The following is a 6,000-nucleotide window of genomic DNA, read 5'->3' as shown; positions in this document are numbered from 1 at the left end:
TTAGAAAGTCACATATATATAGTAGTGACATTTAAAAGAGACTTGACTTATCAAGTCAACACAAAATGTTCAACCAAGTTTAACTCTCATGTAATGCTAGTGGGCTTCCCTGGCGGCTCAGTGGTAAAGAATCTGCCTGCAGTGCAGGAGACCTGGGTTCAAACCCTGGGTTAGGAATATTCCCTGGGGAAGGGAATGGCAACCCACTCCAGTATTCTTGCCTGGAGAATTTCAGAGGCAGAGGAGCCTGGTGGACTACATGTAGTCCATGGGGTTGCAAGGAGTTGGACACGACTGAATGACTAACACACACAATGCTGATGGGAATGTAAATAAAATAAATGCCTCAGAAATGTTATGCTTCTCAGAAACAATTCCACTCCTCTGAACATCCATAACAGAAATGCACACATGTGTGCACCAAGACACATGTACAAGAATGCACATGGCCACTATCCTGAAAAAGTCCTTATTAGGGCACCTCTTTTGCATGACATCAAAATCTCCTTGGCCTCACATTTGCTCTTACAACTGATTTCAGGCAGTCTTTGGCTTCTGTAGGTACAATCGGTATAATAATGCCTTGCCTAGGGCCTGCATCATGTATACCTGACTTCCTGCAATGCAGCATCTCTGACTTGGGATTCTTTTGGAAAACTCATGCATGAATGACCTGGGAGAACAGGAGAATTTGTGCTGGTGGGATAATGTTTGGTCAATGGGAGACAGGAGCCAATAGGCAATAATTAAATGTTTCCACTTCGGTTCTCCCTGGTAAACAGTTCTGAAATGCATTTCAGAAGGCCCCTTAGGAGATAATGATGGAACTGAACAGCAGCTAACTTTAGGAGTAGTTAATAAAATATCCATATGTTGGCCTCCCCTCTTTTTCAACTTCACTCTCCCAGGCCTGCATACTTGCTCCCAGGGAAAACATTCCCAAATGAAGTGTCCACAGCCAAACCAGTCTTGAGGTCTCCTTTTGGGGGAGTCCAGACTAAGACAGCTCAATTTGGAAACCACCCAGTAGTAGAGTAAATAAACAAATTGTGGAATAGTCATAGAAAAAACAGTTAAATTCCATTTCAGAAAAATGAATGGAACTCACAAATATCACTTCTCCAAGGGATCTTCCTGACCCAGGGATCAAACCCAGGTCTCCTGCACTGCAGGCAGATTCTTCACTGGCTGAGCTACCAGGGAAGCCCCCCTTGACAGAAAAAATGGTTAAATTCCATTTCAGAAAAATGAATGGAACTCACAAATATTATGCCAAATAAAGAAGCTAGCTAGAAAAGAATATATGCTCTAGATTCTATTCATACGAAGTTCAAAAGCAGGCAAAAGGAAATCGTGGTATTAGAAGTGGGAAGAGTGATTACGTTTGGCAAGGAGGAAGGGGGCATTAATTGGGAGAGGTTAGGAGGTTAGGAGGGGGCTTCTGGGTATACTGTCAACATTTTCTTTCTTGAACTAGATATTGTTATGTGGTACTCACTTTATGATAACTCCTTCAGCTAAGTTTTTAGGTTTGGTACACTTGTGTTATATGTGAATAAACAGTTTGAAGAGTGCTTAACGACTAACCCTTTACTCAACAAGCTGGTTTTAGGAAGGTCACCATTTATGTCTACAGTCTACTGTTCTTTAGTCGCTAAGTTGTGTTGGACTCCTTTGCAACCCTGCAGACAGTAGCTCACCAGGCTCTTCTGTCCATGGCATTTCCCAAACAAGAATACTGGAGTGGGCTGCTGTTTCCTTCTCTAGGAGATCTTTCCAACCCAAGCAAACCTGTGTCTCCTGTATCTCCTGCATCGGTAGGCAGATTCTTTACCACTGAACCACCAGGGAAGCCATCAGTCCACTGTAGGAGATGCCAATTTCAGTTCCCTCCCAAGCCGAGAGGGTAACATGAACAAGTGAAAATCACCCGGCAGGACTGTGATTTTTTTTTAACAGGGTGGGTTCTCTTTAGTTCCAGCTGGTGTTGTGGTAGTAAACTGGTGGTCAAAAAAACCCCAAGAGACCAAAAGAGAGAGAGAGGGAAAGAGGGAAGGAGGAGAGGGGAAGGAAGGGAGGGAGGGAGGAAGGAAGGAAAGAAAGAAAGAGGAAGAAGGAAAGGAGAGAAAAGCAGGGCAGAGATGGAAAAATAAAAGGCCTAATTTGTAGTTTGCCTAATGTCCAAGGTGTAAATCCCACTATGACTGATTTTTGGCTATCAGCTGTTTAACAGCTCGCTCACAACACCTTATCATTCTGAGCACCCTATCATTGGCTCTTCGGAGCCAGTCTGAGTTGGCCACAGCACACCACCAGCTCTAGGCATTCGTTGGCATGTATGAACATGATTCCAGTGTGTCCTGATCTTGAAAATTTTCCAAGGAAGCCAGAAATTTGGATTTGTATGTGAAAACTCTTGATTTTTAAATGATATCAACTAGTTCACATTTTTCAAAAACACTTAACAAACCAAGAAAGAAAAACCACATCTGCAAGTTAGATTTGGCCATTAAAGACCAGTTTTTGACCTCTGGTCTCTCTGATGAAGCATAACCTTTTGGATACAAAGAATGGAGGACTGACTCTGAGTGGCCGAACAATGCAGTGAGTAGAGTGCTACCTGGGGCTTGGTTTCAGTTCTACTACTGAAATGGCTTTGCTTGCTAGGGCCTCAGTTTCCCCATCTGTATTAGGATGCCTTCTGAAGACATTCTTCTCATATGGGAACTTCGAGGTTTATGTAGTGATAATCCAAACACATGAAGCTATCCTTTGTGTTACGCTGTGTGTGCTAAGTCGCTTCAGTCATGTCCAGCTCTTAGTGACCCTATGGACTGTAGCCCACCAGCCTCCTTTGTCCATGGGATTCTCCAGGAAAGAATAGTAGCATGGGTTGCCATGTCTTCCTATAGGGGATCTTCCCGACCCAGGGATTGAACCTGTGTCTCTTAGGTCTCCTGCATTGGCATCCTTTGGGACTAGACAAACTCCACAACACGGCGGGGACAATTAAGTGGTGCAGGGCTGCTGACAGACATTCCAGGTTTGAAGGTCCTGCTTTTTCTCCTTCCACTGCCGTCATTCATCAAGGAGAAGGTGAGGTTTTCTCAGGCCAGTAGCCTGACAATGTCCAGTGGCCCTGCCAGGGAAGTCCAATCTTGAGCCTCCACAGTCCTTGAGCTCCTTGATTTCTGGGGGAAAATAGATTCACTTTCTAGAAAGAAAACAAAGCAGCGCCGGGAGACTTCATCTCGGCCTGTGCTGTGGCTCTGCCACTCGGTAACTACGGATATCAACTTCACTTTCCTCCCTGAGTTCCTGCCTCACAACGATTGTAACAAAAACATCAGCTGCTTCAAATGTCTATAGCACAGAGTCTGCGATAGGGTGTCAAATACATGTTAATCACCATGATTACTGTTATGATTTATCAAGGTATCTCTTTAGAGGTGGTGAACAGCCAACAGCTCAGATCCTCATTAAAATTTAATCTTGTGTCTCTTTGTGTTTCATTTGGTCTCCTTTACTTTGTTATTTTAGAGAATCAGCCAGAGCTAATATTTCTGTGAGACTCAGACAGGTCTGGACATGGATATTCTCATCTAATCCAGATTTACAGGCTCAGGAATGCTCACAGAGAGAAGCTGCTATGTATTCTGTTGGAGAAAATTCACATGCCAGGAGGAAAAAGAGTCAAATGAAATATTTGAGAAGGCAATTGGGTAGTTTAATCTGTGCTCCTAATTTAGTTTTAGATAATATGTATATGATCCCAAAGACAGGATCAGTAACTATATCAGAGCTCGAGACAAAGGGGAAAACAGGTCATACTGATTCTGTTTCTGAAATATTGATATTTAGTTCATCAATGACTTTTTATATTAATTTTCATTTTTATTTAATTATTTATTTTAATTTTCATTTTTAAAATATTGCATTAAAACCTCTATCTTGATCACTAAATTTTTGGCACCCCTCTAAATTTTGCACTTGAGGCAAAATGCCCCATTTGCCTCACTCTAGTCCTAGCCGTACAGTCCTATGAGTGCCCTAAGCCAACAGCTTTAGGGAGTAGAATAATTTTTTTTTAATTATTTCTACTTTAATTCAATCAAAAAAATGACTCAATATCTTCACACAATGAAGCAGGTTTTCATGGAGAAATCATTGAACTAGGAGTCAGAAAGCCCAGTTCTAGTTTTAATCTGGGTATATTAAATTGCTGAGTACAATACTAGACTTCTCTGAAATTCTGTAGCTTTAAAATAAATTCCCTGGTATCTCAGGTGGTAAAGAATCTGCCTGCAATGCAGGAGACCTGGGTTCAAGTCATGGGTCAGGAAGATTCCCTGAAGAAGGGAATGGCAACCCACTCCAATATTTTTGCCTAGAGAATCTCCATGGACAGAGGAGCCTGGCAGGATACAGTACATGGGGTCACAAAGAATCAGACATGACTGAGTGACTAACACATACACACATAAGCAATACATATCTTTTTGGTGTAGGCTCAAATACATGAATGCTTTAAAATGTTATATTAACCTTTTGATTACTGACATATTTTGTTTTTCATTTTTTTGCATCCCCTATATGTGCAAGGAGTATTAGTAAGAGTTCTTGATTGCAAACAACAGAATTCACCATGCTACCTCAATTGTCATCACTGGACTATATTGGTATTTCACCAAATATCATCACTGAGGGCTAGATAATTAGATTTGGAGACTACTCAGCTAGACCAATGCTCTAATTACTACTCTAGGACAGACATTGCCGTTTCAGCGCTGCAGGGGAACTGCTACTGGGACCATCTCAACTTCTGCCTCTGTATACCAAATGTCTCCTTTCCACCCTCATCAGAATTCTTCCACTCAGCAAACTTCCTGACTCTGCAAGCTCTCCTCCAAATCGAAGTTTTGCCTCAATGCATCTGAGGAAGATGGGCCAAAGTCTCTATCAGCTGCAAAGGGACTTGGGAAAATGAGGTTCTGGCTCCTTCTTGGGGAAGTGGAACCATAAATCTGGAAATTTTCAAACCAAGAAAGAGTACCAGGAAAGTGCTGGGCAGCCAGATGGCATGATGGATGTCCACTGCAAGCAAGTGATTTTTTCAGGCTGGGTCAGCATTCATGGGTGTATGTACAAAAACACAGGGCAAGGGACTAAATGTTCACATGGAAAATCACCTCCCTCTTCTCTGAACTCACGCTCACACTTGAAGCCATTCCATTTCCCTGTCTCTCCTGGAAGCAAAAGTGTTTATGAGAACTCGAGCTGAGACACTCACTCCTGGTGTCCCCATCACTCACTTAAACACTTAGATTCCCCCACTTCCTTTCCATAATCTGCTAATAAGTGACTGACCTGCCCCACAGGATGCTCTCTGGACTCATTAAATCTGAAAATGCTTGGGAAATGCATCTGCTAAGGCCTGCAGCCAACTGGCATCATGGTCAGTTTACAGACACTCTCTCGGGCAGCAAAATATTTTCAAGTTCTACAATCCTGGCTCTGGCCCATCCTTTTATTTTCATCTTACCTAGCCTGGCTAGATTCTCTATACAGGACACAACATTCAAAATGAAAGTTCTGTCTGTCTCCCCTTTTATAGATTTTCAAAGGCCCAGGGTACCAACACAAGGAGGTGTGCTGTGAAACGAAACAGTGAATTTCCTGGGTGTACTTCCTCTTCTGAACTGATCTAACTTAAGCTCTCTGAAGCTTTTTTCTCCCTTCAGCTGCTGAGAATGGTGTTTTGGACTGAGATGCAAGGATTTTTCATCCACATAGTCATCTATCTTAATTAGGGATTAGGGATTAATTAATTTAATCCCTTAAAATGAGATTTCTTATTTTTAGAGATTTTTTCTAATGTGGGCCATTGTTATTGAATTTGTTACAATATTGTTTCTGTTTTATGTTTTAGGTTTTTTTTCTGAGAGGCATGTGGGGTCTTAGTTCCCTGACCAGGGATCAAACCCGCATCCTCTGCATTAG

Source organism: Dama dama, chromosome 25 (assembly GCF_033118175.1).
Source record: "Dama dama isolate Ldn47 chromosome 25, ASM3311817v1, whole genome shotgun sequence".
NCBI lineage: Eukaryota > Metazoa > Chordata > Mammalia > Artiodactyla > Cervidae > Dama > Dama dama.
Note: the sequence above shows the minus strand (reverse complement) of the source record.